The following is a 17,460-nucleotide window of genomic DNA, read 5'->3' as shown; positions in this document are numbered from 1 at the left end:
TTTAGCAATGGTTGTACTTGATATGCCTGTCAGTGTGATCATTTCAGAGAACTTGTAATAATAATTTAGAGATATGAGCCACATATCATCTTTGACAGGAAGCAAATCTGTGTCCACTTGACTCCACAAACCATCTGTTCCTTTGTATTGATGTCATTATATGAATTGCAAACTGCACCACTTATTCTAAGGAAGCCAGCATTCCTGGTCAATATGCACCAGGCTGTGTGGGACAGAGAGATAGAATCATGAGTATGAGCCAGATGACTTTGGTCCAGTTAGTGGCTTATGAACAGGAAGAGCTGATAAGGCATTGCTTTCTTGTCATCGTGCCCACTGGTGGTGAGTGATACATTGGTTCCCCAATTGTTGGCTCTACTGATCTAAGGATGAGGAGAAGCTGGTTGTGGGAAAGACATCAGTGTAGCTACCCAAGCTGGATCCCAGTAACTCTTGCAGGTGCATGTTGGAACATGCATACTGCTGTTTGGGGAACATCAGAAACCCCAATGGCAATGTTGTTGCCTATACAATCTCTGAGAGGATGGAGTTAGATATTTAGTACAAAAAATTCCATGTGGCTGCATTGCTGATTGCTATGCCATAGAACACATACAATTAATCAGGGGAATAAATGTAGTCTGGTGACTCTCACCCTGGGGTGGAATGAATAGGTACCAGAACTCTTGTCCTAGTGGGGAATGAATGGGTAAAGCAGCTCTCACCCTACTAAGGAATGAATTGATACTGGAGCTTTCATCCTACTGGGGAGTGAATGGGCACTGGCACTCTCACCCTAGAGGTGAATGAATTCATACTGAAGCTGTCACACTACTAGTGGGCAATGCATAGGTATTGTAGCTCTTATCCAATAGGAGAATGAATGGGTCCTGGAGCTCTCATCTTAGTGGGAAATGAATGGGTGACTCTGTCAGTGACTTGGTGGTCACAGGCACTAATGCACAAAAGCATGTATAAAATCAAAGCCTTTCTGGTCAGTAAATACATATTTATTCTTTCTTTACACTTTGCTAATCCCAGATAATATTTATGCATCCTCTCAAGCTTCTGTCTTCCATTTAATTGGGAACTGCTGTTTTGCTAGCTTTGAACATTAAGCTTTAGATAAAACTTAATTTTCATTGAAAGAAACTTAAGACTGAATTTCTTTTGTTGTCAGGGATTTGCATTAAAGCTAGCCTCTCACTGAAGCCTATTTTAGTAACTGCAATTCTAATTCAGTGTCATTATATCTCTAATATTCTTTTACTTTCCCCTGGATTCACTATACTTCCATGCAGGACTAGCTTAGTCCTGCACAAAAGCGGACGTTTAGGAGCAGGATGGCAGTGCACCAGGCATATTAATGAAGGCGCATGCCTGAGCTCTTAAATGGACATGGAGCATGTACGAGTGCTGGGGGCATGTCTGAGAACAGAGCTCTTAGAATATACACTTCCCTGCAAGCAAGAATGGCAGGTTAGGAATAAGAATGAGCGAGACCACTCATAGGTGTCCGCATACCCCCAGCAACACCCCCCACAAGTTTATAAGAGCAATAGTTAAAATATAAAATATAAACAAGCTATTTTTTTTATGAAACAGATAAAATTTAAATGTAGGTGCACGGGTTTGCCCATTGCTTATCTACATTTATTGCAGCTTAAATGGCACAAGAGGATAAAAAAATCAAGATATATGCAAATGAAACAGTATTACAATAGTGTAGTGGGCAGAGCATTCGCCTTATGAGCAGTCATTCCTGGTTCAAGTCTCACTCCAGTATATTCCATTTCAAATCACTTTATGAACAATATTTTTAGTTGCATAACCTACTAAATAACATAAATTTGTGAACTGGAGTAGTGCATTAAATGCATATGTGAGGTGTCATTGTCATAATATTGCAAAATCCACAGATAATCACAAGTTCCCCATACAGTACATGTACACATGATTCAGGGATACAAATCAAAGGTACAATGTGTAATGAATGATAAATCCGTAGAGTTTCCAAATCCATCACCTTCCCAAGAACCATTTTACATTACTGTCTAAATTAGTGTGGGGGTAAGCGGGAATAAGCAGTATTAAGCAAGAGTAAGCATATTTAAGCAGTAGTAAGTGGGTTTAAGCCCGTTTGTGCAGGGGTAAGCAACGCGCACACAGGTTAAGCAATATTGAAGCTAACTCTCTGTAAGCATATTTAACCGGAGGTTAGCATTGTTTACCTTCTCGCAAACCCGTGCAAACCCAATTACAATTGCTTAAAAGTGCCTTAATCACTCTGTATGCAACAGCCGCTGTTCTGGCCAGAAACAAAATAAACAGACTTTGCAGGTCTTGAACCCAGGACCCTGTACACTATAGTCACAGCAGTTAACCACTACGTCATTACAGCAGTACATAAGATTGAGGTATCACCAAACAGATCACCAAAATCAAACTGAACATGTGAAAGGAATCTATATACAGTTTTATGTTGTATAACCTACTACATAACATAAATATGTGAACTGGAGTACTGCATTAAGCCCAGATGTGAGGTGTCATTGTAATAAAGTGTTGAAATACCTTGATAAACACAAGGACCCCATACAGTGTACGTACACATGAATCATGGATATCAAACACATATATACCATGTAATGAATAATAAATCAATGCCAAACAGCAAATAGTATCTAAATTAAAAATTAAGCAATGCTAAGGATTGCACAGCCCAGCTTAGTAGGGGTAAGCAATGTGTAGGCCAGCTAAATCAGTTTGCCCATTGGTATACCCCTTTAAGCAAAGCCAACCTTAGGTAAGCAGCTATGCCCATAGCATAACATTTTCAAAAATGTCCAATCACGGCAAGGTTTGCAAAATCAGCCCTATTTAAACCCAACAGGTGGGAATACATCTCATAACTGGTTGCAGCTTCCTCCTGTAGAAACAATGACTGGTATGGGAGAGGGGGTGTGTGCTTTTGGGTGCAGCGCTGCGGCATCCAGGAGTCCAAAGTCATGGCAGGACTCTTTGTGAAAGACCATGACCAGAGACTGCTGCAGGGCCAGTACCAGGGCTCCCAATACAAAGTGGAAGCCTGGGACTATCTTTCCCATGACCTCACCAGTGCCACTGGCATAGCTTGAACAGGTGAGAAGGTCAGGCATCACTATGCCAACCTGAAGCGGAGAAAGGGAGATCTCTTGGATCAGTGGATTCAAGAGGCTAGGAGGATGAGGGATGTCCCAGCCATGTGTAAGTATCAGTCCACTACCTGTTTAATAATTGCCAGCTCATGTATATTATGGATAGGTATGGCTAAATATTCCTCTTATGTCTTTCACAGTGGCAGATGACTGAGCTGTGAACCAGGAAGCCCATGTCTGTAGATTGCAGCGGTTGTGACGCGAGGCAGGTTAGTAATACTCTTGCATGTACTGTCATAGGAAATAAATCTAAAGGTAGTAGAAAGTTAATCACCTGTATAAAACCTGTATTGTTTAAGGCATGTACTGCATACATCAGAGAATATGGCAGGAAGAGTATCATATAGTTTGTATGTAAATAAAAGCAAAATAGCCTGACAATAAAGGTCTAACTGCTGGACTGCATGCGTTTACTCTGGTATCATATGGTAATACAGAGTTGCAATCTCTTGATAGTACTGTTGTATTAAACACTGTTATTCACACTGTGCTACATAAATAAAATGTGTAGTAATGTCTGTATATGGCTGTTGTAATCACAAGAGGTTATATAGTACAACTGAGAGAGACTTAGACTGAAAACTGTGAAACGATAGACAACATAATCCAAACAGCACACTCAACTGAGACATGAACTGTTGTATTTGTAGCACACACAGCCATGGTCTGAATCCTGGGAGTGGTGTAGGCTGTATGCAGAATCATACCCCACAACTGTACAGATATGTCCAGAATGTCTAGTTAATTGGCCCATATCTGCTGCCTGTCACCCTGTCCCCCTGGCATATCAGTTGGATGATCCCAGACATTTAGGCAGCAAATAGGAAATACAACTGATTGTCAGACATCTATAAGAACAAACCTGTCACTCTAGCAACTCCCCAAAATGTTATGAGAGTAATAAGCCAAGTATGTCCCATCTCCACCCCCATGTCGTGAAGCTGTGACCAGAGTGTGTGCAGTAACAGAGTGAGACGTATGTGCATAATACTAATGTGGAATTTGGTAATATGTGTGGCAACATTCAGGTAGTGCTAACAAACATTGCCCCCACAGGTCTGTCAGATACAAAAATTGTGCCCAGAAATAAAAGATTGATATCATGTACTGGTACTGTTTACTCTGGTATTATATGGCATTGTTAGTGTTGCAGTTACTCTGAATAATAAGGTAGTTCTCATCACTGTCATCCACACTGTGCTACATAATAAAATGGTCTAGGAAATCCTGTATAAGACTATTGTAATTACAAGGTCAGATTGTAAAACCACAGGAGACTTATACACAGAAATCAGAGAAGATATACACAGCAATATCTATATAGTAAACCAACTGAGATGGACACTGTTTTATTTTTAGCAGACACAGCCATGGTTTGAATCCTGGGAGTGGTAGTAAGCTGTATGCAGAATCATAGCTCACAAGTGTACAGAATTGTCCAGAATGTCCAGTTAATCGACCCATATCTGTTAGCTGTTACCCTGTCCCCCTGGCATATCAGTATGCTAATTTCTGACATGTAGGCAGCATTTCATGTCATATAACTGACTGTCAGGCCTGTACATATTTGGAAAATGTCAATGAAAACAAACCTGTCATTGTACAACTCACCAAAGGTTTAAGAGGGCAATAGTCAAAATATGTCCTGGTTCACCTGCATGTGGTCAAGACATGCCCAGAGTGTGTGCAATAAGAGATGGACAGGTATGTGCATAACAGCAACCTGGAATCTGGGAATATGTGTAGGAACAGTTGGGTAGTGTTAACAAACAATACCTTCACAGGTATACCAGGTAAGAGGTGTATACTGCAGGTAAAACTCAGTTCATGTATATAGTTGTCTACATCCATATCACTGTCCAAACTAAGGCCATAGGGTAGTGTACTAATACCTGTAAGGTACAGATCACAGCACTAACTAGGAAAGTAATGAGAACTACAGGAATATACTAGTCATTAATTGACATCTCCCCACCCCCACCATATCTGCAACAATAAACTAAATACTCAACTCAATTGGCATGTGCTCCATTAAATATAATGTTGGGACATATGTCCTATTGTTTGATAAATACTTACATGTGTTTCTATGCATGTGCCATGTTGAAATACTCCCACATTGGCAGCATGCTGCCATCAATGAACCTGCATGCTGTTGTAATGGCCACTGTGGGTTCATATGTGCATGCGTTCTGTTTGCTATGCGACTGTTCCATATCTGGTGTTTTGGGTTAAAGGGAATATCTATGTATTGCTGTTATACCTAATCCTGGAATGTGTTGACTATTACTAACCCACATATGTTGTAAAATTGAAACACTATAGCACATTTGGGAAGGTCAGTCCCAGCGGACCCACCTGTCCCACCTCATCTGTCCATGGCACTGGGCACCAGCACATCTGGGGCCCACCCTGGGACCTCCTCATCCACTGGTCCTGCACCACCTTCAGGTGGAACCACCTCAGGGGAAGGGGCTCATCCCCCTCTGGGAGCAGGCCTGGACACGACACTGTCACCTATTGCCACATCTGGGGCATGGTGCATAGTGATTTCTGCAGGGAGTTTGGAGATCTTCTATGCCAGCTTGAGGGCCACGTGTCACAACTAGTCGGTTGGCCTGGCCCTCCTACTCAGGCCCCAGCACAGCCACCTTCAGGGCTGTGAAGGTGCAGTGGTGACTGCCCATGGGTGGGGACCTCAGTCCCACTGTATCCACTAGGGGGCTCATTGGCTTCCAATTTCCAAACACCCCTCCCCATCAAGGTGTTTACCTCCCAGATGTCATATACCACCCCTGTATGCTGTCTTGTCTGTCTTGTCTGTTATACTACCGAACCTACCTCCCAAATATATCTACTATCCCTCCCCAATACCCCATTCTCACATAAAAAAAGGGCACAAAATCTCACCCCATACATAGCTGTCCATTTTGCACATGTGTCCACTGGACACATGTAATCTTGTCTAATTGGCTTTACAACATATTACTGTTGCCCTCACTCCTCTTTCAGGGGTTTGAGTGTCCAACTCTATCTCCAAATTCAGTGTATATGCACAGCTGTTGCTGTAAAAGAAATGGGCAGCTGTGGACCTTCCCTACACCCGTACTGCACATCCCTAGCTATTTTCCCTACTGTCTTTCCCTCTTTGTGCCCCTTTTTCACAACTTTCCTATCAACCCTTTTCATTTCTTTTAAAGAAATTAGCATGGGGGTAAACGGGAATAAGTACTTTTAAGCAGCAGTAAGCGGATTTAACCTTGTTTGCATGGGGGTAAGCAATGCCTACAAAGGTTAAGCAATTGAGAAGCTAAATCAGTATAAGAAACTGTAACTGGAAGTTAGCAGTGCTTACCTCCACGCAAACCCATTTACAACTGCTTAAAAGTGCCTTAATCGCTCTGTATGCAATGGCAGTTGTTCTGCCCAGCAACAAAATAAATAGCCTCTGCAAGGTTCAAACCCAGGCCCCTGCATACCATAGCCAAAGTGATTTACCACTAAGCCATGTCAGATATACATAACCCTGATGTTTTCACAAACATGTAAATGTGTGTGTGTGTGTGTGTGTGTGTGTGTGTGTGTGTGTGTGTGTGTGTGTGTGTGTGTGTGTGTGTGTGTGTGTGTGCGTGTGTGTATTTATATCTATATCTATAGCTCTCTCTCTCTCTCTCTCTCTATATATATATATATATATATATATATATATATTTATTTACTATATCTATATATATATATATATATATATATATATATATATATTTATTTATATATATATATATATATATATATATATATATATGTGTGTGTGTGTATAAGCCTATATATATATATATATATATATATATATATATATATATATATATATATATAGATACATATATTTATATGTATGTATATGCAGATATATATCTATAGAAATAAAAGAGAACATAACAAATTCATATATGACTAAAGGCACCGATAATGGGGGTGATGGGGCCCAAGCTAAATGCGTCCTGTAAGTATTCATATCACCCCCTCCCCCACAGCAAAACAGATCTGCCCTGCAATACAATACCAACTGTTGCAAGTCCCATACCCAGGATGAGACACAACATGAGCACAAGATGTTAACAATAATCCATCCCACCTGTATGATGTCAGGATGGTATCAATAACATATCATGCAGTACACTCTGGCTAACATAGGGGAATGTACAATGTGGAAGTAATAAACATTCCAAAGATACATATACACACACACAAATAGATGCAGATACACATATATATATATATATATATATATATATATATATATATATATATATGTAACTACACATACACACACAGATATATGTATAGGAAGATACATATCTAGAGGGTGCACACCATACTGACCAGCCAGTATTCCTACAGTTGCCACCTTATGAAATGGACAGTGTACGAGTCACCCATAAAAAGACAATTGTTGCCTGAAACATAGACCCACAGAGAAGTCAAAGGATATAACACCAGACACAGGTTTGCATACATAAGAAAGTTTTGTGAACTATCACAGTTGTATATGCCATGTCATATAACTGTTTAGACTTTGAAATGCATACAAACAGATTAATGCAACCCACAAGCAGATCATTTAATACAGTAATCCGAAAGGATAACATATGTTACTGTCCAGGCCAAGGCCTGCAAGTGGTACAACAGTAAGGATAGACTGGGCCACAGGATAACAATCAATCAACAGTAAATAATGCAGAGGTATAGGCCAGCAGGCTCTAACTATACTCTGTACACAATCCCTAGGAGGAAAAGACTTAAGTTAACACAATGGGATGCATCTGTTACATAACAATGCATATCTGAAATCATCCCAATCACACTGACAAGCAGAATAGTCTGTATGGCAGTAAGCAGTAGGCCAGCAATTTTCCCAAGGTGAAATGTATGGTAATGTACATCCACATACCTTAAGGCAGTTTACGACTGATATCGCTCACATGTTGTAACAGCCTAGGTTATTTATGGTGCATTCCCCCCCACAGACTGACATACAGGAGCATATAACACTGTTACATACACTGACTTCTGGACTGCAGAAAGGCACACATGTATTGTGCAGATGAAGCCCACATATATATATATATATAGATATATACATATATATATATATATATATATATATACCCAACCCCACAATATGTGTGGGGGCCACAACAGCACTGGAATGATGGCAGGAATGGCAGCATGACATAATCACAGGCCACTACATAACAACCCCGGACTGCATGTCATATGGACAAAGCCTGGTATGTAGGTGGAGGACAGAGGCCGGAACACAGGCCCATATCTGAAATAGTGTTGTCATACATTGAGCAAGTTGCTGGTGTTACAGGATAGTCTGCAACATACCCTTAGTCAGGAATATGAAGTCATAAACACAAATGGATGTAGCCATGTGCTGATAACACTCAACACACACACTGTCAATGATATATCTGACACAACACCTGTGTGGTGGACAGACAATACATAACAGGCACACCTCTGGCCATCATGTGGATAGGCCCACAGTTGAGAGCTATTCAGACAGACTGCATTGCATGTTAAACTGGTATGTACACACAAACCTTGTAACACTGGTGCTTTACAATGCATATAGCAACACTACTCACACTCTGTCTGTAGTTCTGTAACCTTATACAAATATGTAGCTGGCCTGAGTCTGCAAGTCCTCTTGTAAGAGGTATTGCTACCTGTTGTCTGTAACACTGCTGCCCACACACAGGAAGGATATCTACCATACAGGAAAGGTAAAGAGACCACGCCCACATGATGTAGGGATTTATAGTAGTTGGAGTGGGTTGCCATGACAGTGGTAATTGAAAGTACTACACAACATGCTGCATGCAGGTAGTAAGTGGAGGACACTGATTGGTGCAGAGACCATCACCTGATCATGTGCATCACCTACATACTCCATGCTGCGCAGCTCAATCCATTTACTGGAGAGAGATAGAGTACGAGAAAGAGAGAGAGAGGCTGAGAGAGAGAGAGAGAGAGAGAGAGAGAGAGAGAGAGAGAAGAGAGGAGAGAGAGAGAGAGAGAGAGAGAGAGGGAGAGAGAGAACAAACAGACAACACAAAACAAATCCTTACAAACAAACTATCCAGAACAGACATCATTCACACAACAGGTATGTGAAGTATATATGCATGTAATTGACTGTAGTACTTGGTCCACAATGATGGGATAGTTGAAGTGGAATGATTTATATGTGCCATCAGGTGTTGTTGTAATGTTCAGCTGAACAATTGCTATGGACAATAGAGTCTGTCCCTGTGGGTAGTGGGCCATACCTGTCAACTGTGCAGAGCAGCACTGACTGACAAGATGTAAGTCATCATAGTGTGTATGTAATGGAAAGCATGTATATTACTGTGGCCAATAGCTGGTGGTGGAAGTAATGCCATAATGATGGACGTTTGGATTCCAGAGCCCACCACTTGCAGGACACTCAAGTTAACATGTAATGTAGCATGCTGAAATGCCATAGGTGTGTAATAGGCTTACCTGCAATCTGTCCCTATATATACCCCCTAATGTTAGACTGTGTCCATATGTGGCACCTGTCTGTGTTGTAGCAAGGCAGAACATTGCAGTTGTGCAGGAAGGAGAGTTAGAGATTGTGGACCTGATGTCTGAATGTACCCTATGTGTGTGTGTGTGTGTGTGTGTGTGTGTGTGTGTGTGTGTGTGTGTGTGTGTGTGTGTGTGTGTGTGTATATATATATATATATATATATATATATATATAAATATATACATGTATGTCTACAGATATACAGACACATATATATGTGTGTGTGTGTGTGTGTGTGTGTGTGTGTGTGTGTGTGTGTGCGTGTGTGTGTGTGTGTGTGTGTGTGTATATATATATATATATATATAAAAACACATATATACAACATAATATATATCTACATATATATATATATATATATATGTGTGTGTGTGTGTGTGTGTGTGTGTGTCTGTGTGTGTGTATGTCTACATATATACAAACACACACATATGTATATAAATACATGTCCCCTATAGTTGCATCACAGTGCTGCAAGCTATGTGTGAGGGAACATCATACATATCAATACACACATTTATATACAGCAGTAAGAGTGTGCAACATGGACGGTTATGTCACATGTGAACCCCTTGTTGGGACCACATTGCTTTTGTCTGTGAAGGTGGGAATGGGAATTTGGGGAAGGATAGCAGGTATATTTGTGGAGGTGGGTTGGGTTGCTAGAGAGGACAGCCTACAAGGGTGGTATATGGCACATGTGGGGGGTAAACACCCTGAATGATGGGTGTCATCTGTGATGTGTAAGCCCCATGAGCCCCCATATGGAAACAAAGACCCCCACCCATTGCCAGTCACAACAGCAGCTTCGCAGCCCTGATAGTGCCTGGGCTGGAGGCTGAGCAGGAGGAGCATGTGGACCTTGTGATTGTGTACCAAGAGCATCAAGGTACTGTAGCATATCCCTCAAGTTTCTGTGGAGCTTCCTATGCAACCGACCCTGGATCTGCCCTCGGGTGACAGGATAATGTCTGTGTGTGCCCCCATTGGGGGGAACACCATCCCCTGAGGTGGTTCCACCTGAAGATAGTGCAGGACCAGTAGATGAGGAGGCCCCAGGGTAGGTCCCATATGTAATGTGGCTTGTTAACATGGTCAGATGAGGAGGGAGAGGTGGTTCTGCTGGTAACTGTTCCCTAAACATGCTATTGTGTCACTGTTATAGAACATATGTGGGTAGTAACAATCCACACAATCCTGGATTATGTCCAAAAGCATGCATAGATATTCCCAATAACACATAATGACAGATGTGCAGCAATCACATAGCAAACAGACCACATGCATATATGGAACCATAGTGGCCTTTACAATGGCATGCAGGTGATATTGTCTGTAACAGGACAGCAATTATAGTGTCCCCACAGGGAGCATGGCTACAAACACATAACACAAAGCATGGTACAATATGATATATGTCCCAATGGTAGGTAAGCTGTAGCCATACCTATTGAGTTGTGTGAGAAGTTTGTTGTTGCAGATATGGTGGGGGCAAGACAGAGATGTGTATTAAGAACTATGGTAACCTTGCTGTATGAGTTGCTCAGACCTGTTTCCATCTTTATGTCTTTCAGGCAAGATGTCACATGGCAGAGTACCTGTCTATTCAGCGGATGAAAATGAGGTCATCATCAACCACCTGGTACAGCACTACCAGGTGCTGTTTGGCAGGACAGCCTATGAGCAGCAGGAGCGGACCACCCTGTGGAATGATCTAGTCCACAGGGTCAATGATGTCAGCCTGCATAACCGCAGTTATGAGCAGATCCAGCATCATTGCAGAGACCTGCTTCGCAAAGCCTGTCGGCATGCTGCTGCAGTCCAGGGGATCACCTCGCAACAGGGGGGTCATGCCATCCATTCCCACCTGACATGTGTTGAGGAGCTCCTCGCCAGCCTCATGGCACTGGCCCGCCCACACACACAACAACTGGTGGAGACCATAGTGATGGTGGGTGCTACCCACACACCGGCAGAAGAGTGTGCAGGTAAGGCCACAGGACACATCAGTAGACCACTGTTGCGTATCCATCTGCATCTACATCTGTACAGGTAGATCATGCATATGTGAGATGATATATATATATGTATATATATATATATATATGTGTATATATATATATATATATATATATATATATATATATATATATATATATATATATATATACCGCAGGAAACATCAGCCAGGTCTCTTTACAGGTAGTGTATGCATAACATAAGAGGTCCCCAAAAGTCATGCATTGCAGTTTGTACTGGTGTACCATGACCATGTTGGAAACCTACAGACAGTATCATGTAAGATACATGTGCTGCACAACCAATGCCTCACCCCACCTCAGGCCCACCATCCCCAGCTGTACTGTGCCGGTGCTAGTGTACACCTGCATATTTGCCATTCATTAGCTGGGACTAGGCTGTTACATGTGGTGTTCAGTGTTTGGGACACTGCAAATTGACACACTTGTGTAGGCAATAGTTGTCAAGCATCTGCAAAAAAGCTGAAGATGTGGAGGAGGTGTCATCATGACACACCAGTGCACTGCAGCAGAGATCCTAAGGTTGCTGCAAATGGCTGTATCTGCACACAGTCAGGTTCAGGAACTGTGGCAGAGGTAATCCTGACTCCACAGCAATAGTGACAGCAGTGTGCGAACTCAAAGGGATGTGCACATGAGTTGACCTTGCAATCAGGCAGAGTTGGGGGACATGTGTAGGGAAGACTGACCATATATTGGCAAATGCAGATGGCCCATGCTAGTATACCCCTGACAGGAATAGTGACTGCTGTAGTACACATAACAGTAAGTGCAACAAACCGTCATGATAAGAGTGTGCACACATATGCACCCACGAAGTGTATGCATCGTGGTCAGCATCAGCACAACTAACACATTTGTTAGACACTGCATTTGAATGTACAGTACATATGTCACATATCAAGCTCATGTAGTGTTAACATATGCAGTGATGTGGTCCCATGGCATATCAAAGAAGAGGGCATCATATCAATAAGGGTGTGTACACTCCCCATAGCCATGATAAGGTTTGACAGTTATCAGTGTAATAGTATCATATTGGTCATACATGCACTGCTGATGCTGAAATCTGTTAATCAGACATCAGGCCTTCACAAATGACATCTATCCACATATCATCCCAGATATGTGTCAGACAAACACGTTGGGGCTGTGAGCATTAGAGTAGACATAACTGACACAGTAATACACATTCAGCAATGGTGTGTACACCTGTGAGGTATGGTGTACAATACATGGCAGGAGTGAAGAACAGGTGCACAGCAATACTGTGTACATGGGTGGTGCAGTGTTTTCCAGGAGAAGGGGCATCACCTACTAACATTGCCCATGCATCACACACATGTATACTGTTGCTATCATGGATTGACTATAGCTGCACTGTATGTTGTTGAGTACCATATGTTGTGCATGTTGACAGATGGGTAATGGGAGGTCTGTGTGTACTATCTTTGTGCAACTTCACCTGTAGGTGTGTGTGTGTGTGCGGTTGTGGGATTATTTTGTCTGTAAGTACAATCTGGTGGAGTGGAGGGGGGGTTGATGCATGTAGAATGTGTGTGTGTGCATGTGTGTGTGTTTATGTGAGTGTCCATGTATGCACATATCTGATTGCGGAGTTGTTCATAGGTCAGTACTTCCCTTTGGATTTGTGCAGTACATGGGCATGGATTGACATATGAGACACCAGGAATACTTGTCTGATATATAATTTCAGGACAGCTGATAGTATAATAAGGTCTGTAGCATGGAACATGCATTGGGAGGGAAACTAGACACGAGGTATACTGTTAAACTTGCAATCAGCAGAACTGTGAACGACTACCCATATATGCAGCACTGCAGATGCATTGGGGAATTACTAGACAACACCAGGGAGTGTATTCATATATTACTGTTGTCCACATAATAGATTGATTGAGCAGCAGATCTTGCATCTACTGAGCAATAGTTACATATGACACTCCAGTGCATGATGTTATTGAGTGAACATAGTAGCCCCTAACATATGGGAGCCATGCTCACGATGTCCAGACATACCCAGGATCAACACTGGATGACAGCAGTGAGGCCTTGTAAAACCTACTACAATCAAATCAAAGAGGTAATGGAGTAACAAGTCATGTGTTGTGCTCACTTGTCAAGGCATTTAGAAGAGTGATACATTAATGAGTGGTATTAATGAGTGTATGTTACCAAGTGTGATGCAGGATGGGAAACTTACGTGACTAAACTTGGGACTATCTGCAAACTCAGGGACAGGTAGGTATTATGATGGAATTTCAGTGTGTGTGTGTGTGTGTGTGTGTGTGTGTGTGTGTGTGTGTGTGTGTGTGTGTATGTATGTGTGTGTATGTGTGTACTGTTATGCAATGCCATACAGGTCTTAAAGTGTGTTTTTTGTTTTCCTCTCACAGGTGGCAAGGTGGGTCAGGGTCCCTCCTACATGCAGTCTGATGTTGGTGTCCATACAGACACCAAAAATGATGATAGGTCTGTTGAGGCACAGGCGGGGTTGTCAGCGGCTGAAACTGCACCATTGTTTGACATCCCCATTATCCACCCTAACCATGAACACAGTCACAGTGCCTATAGATACCCCATCACCAGTGGCCATAGCAGAGGGACAGTTGGTGGTTGGTGGCAGTGCACAGGAGAGTGTGGTATCTATGCTTGCTGTGTCTGGACACAGCAGGCATAGCCAGATGTCCGGCAGGGCACTACATAGGCAGATGTACCGAGGTGCTCGTGGGGGGGCCGCTGGTCATCATGCTCCTGGCAGACGTACCACAACTGGTACCACCAGATGCATATTTCAGACTGTCATGGGGGAGCAGGCATGTATGGAACTGTACACCAGACAGGGTCTGAGACTGCAGAGTGCTGCTTTCTCATGTGTAAGTGACAACATCCATGAACTTGCAGGTGCCCTCCGTGATTATACTGAGGTCATGGATAGACAGTTGGGTGAGATGGTGGGCCTCATCGACTGTGAATTGTCCGTGGTAGAACATGTGGTTGGAGTGGGGTGATGGCCGCGTGGACGTAGGCCATCAACACCAACATCTGGCAGTTGATGTGGACATGCAAGAACACCAAACCACTCCCATAGTGGCAGTACCAGGCCCAGAACTGCAGGAGAGGTGCTGTCCACACCACACCACTGCAGGCCACGTGCACGTGGCCCTGGCCATTCCCAGGAGGGACCTGGTTCCAGCAGGCTTATGTCATCATCAGGGGAGAGTAGCACATCAAGGCCTGTACCTAGAAGTGCCCATGGAACTCCTGGCAGGCACAGTCAGTGTGTCCATGGCCAGAGTGGTGAACTGCACACCCTGCAAGGTATGGTCTGCAGCTGTCCAAGAAACACCAGTATAGGGCAACCACATGGCAGAACTGTGTGCATACATACCCACACATTATACAAACACACATAGGGCAACCACATACCTTCACACACACCACATCGCCACACCCATATCAGCAAATTACACCCCTCACCCAAACACATGGTGTCAAATGTATGGCCCACCCTAGGTCTCTGGCAAACCAACAACATACCCTGTGCATATGATGATATCTGTGCCACATCTCTGTCATCCATAACATCGATGCAGGGACAGGCTAATATGGTTCTGATGCACATGGTGACTGTACTACAGTGTACCAATGTACTGCTGTGTAACATGTTGACAGTGGTAATGTTTAATGCTTACATGTCAGGTAGTGTAGCTGTCCAGCCATAATGCATTATATCTGTTAGTAACACTGAGCGATTTTGGTCTCCATAATGTTATTCATTTGTGTTGTAGGTGTACATGTGTCAGCAGGGGGATGGTCTGCTGTCATATCTCACAAGGGGTATGGCACTGTGGTGACACCATGGCTTTGCCATATCCTGGGTACAGTTGAACACATGTCACAGGTCTGTATAACAGTTACTGCCTGTGCCACATGGACAGGTGACCTCCCCCGGGACATGTATAATCAGCAACCTGAAGTAGATCCCTCCACATACATGCACACTCTTACTTGGCAACACTGGGACTAGACCCCTACCTAGGTATATAGCACTACTGATGTGTGTGGCTTTAATTGCACACACCACACAGTATTTAGGATGAGGTGTGTTCCAGGTTACATGTTACATGCAGAACATCCTCAGGCATGTACAGTATGGTAATGGGGGATGTAATGGTTGTATATGGACAATACATAGTGTGACATACCATCATATACACATTAACAGACACATAACAGGCAGACACACATCCGAGGGACCTGGGCCTATCAGTGCTAACTTACTTGTTAGTGTGTCCAATGTGTTACAGGTAGACTGCACACAGCACATGCATAATTGGGATGGATTGTGTTATCAGTTACCTGTATGGTTGATGGTGACAGTGATCACCATACAATGGTACATGGGACATGTACCGGGGGTACCATGGTGTAATGACAGTGTGCACAGCACCCACACCCCACTGTGGATATTGTACACTCTGGAAACCATGATGACACTCTGACATACCCACCATCACACATTGACCAGGACTGTGATACAACCCATTATCCATCCCAACAGTGGTGCTACAGGGATATGCATCTAATGCACATGCCATAGGCATAGTAGGATGGTGCATTGTCATGCCTCTCCTATGGGCAGCAACATCACTATCCATAATACTGTGTGGCAATGCATATTGTAATAGGTGTGTGTGGCCTTGGAATGCTGTACCTACAGATATACACACATACCCACATACACACACTTGCCAGAACTCAGTGGATATCCCATGCTTATCAACCCATTTGTACAACAGTGCTGTGCTGTTACTTCAAAGCTCGTGTAGCCTCTGGGGAGAGAAGCATAACAGGGTACATGTAATGCCTGATACAGCAGCAGCCACATCTAACTATGGCAATGGGTATTGCGATGGGTGTGAAGACCCTCATGGTATTCCCAACTACAGGTGTACTAACACACAGACACTGCACGGCAACAACGTAAAATGAAAGAAACTGGTGTGGATGGCAACCTCAATAACTCCTCAGCTCAGACAATAGGGATAGGAGCAGCCAGGTTATCCCTTGGCTGCTCTGTGCTCCTCATCCTATTGTCCGAGCTGAGGAGTTATTGAGGTTGCCATCCACACCAGTTTCTTTCATTCAACACACAGACACTGATATCCTCAGTAATGCACACATACACATTTGTCAGTACTGGGATGCATTGCTGCAGGTGGTCATAGGTGTGTACCTGGTTATTGTCCATGGAGAGATGGGAAGTGTAGGGGATGTGTGTACAGTGGTATCTTGCCACCTGCCATGTGCCAGCAGGCAATCTATCTACAGACACCACTGTGGTGATCCTCAGGGTGAGAGCGACATGCATCAGCCAATCCTCTGGGTGGCTCCTGTAAATGGCCAGTGGGATGATCCAGTTGAAATGTATGCAACATGTATTACAAAACATGGTTAGTGTCTGTGCTGGAGACCTGTACCCAAGCATGTTCTGTTTACTGTGGTAGTGTAGTGGAAGTACTCAAGGCATATGGTGAGTACAGGGTGTTGTGTCCTATCTGTGCCATTTATAACACAG

The sequence above is a fragment of the Protopterus annectens genome, chromosome 8.part0 (genome assembly GCF_019279795.1).
Source record: "Protopterus annectens isolate FY-2018-M chromosome 8.part0, PAN1.0, whole genome shotgun sequence".
In the NCBI taxonomy this organism is placed as follows: domain Eukaryota; kingdom Metazoa; phylum Chordata; order Ceratodontiformes; family Protopteridae; genus Protopterus; species Protopterus annectens.
Note: the sequence above shows the minus strand (reverse complement) of the source record.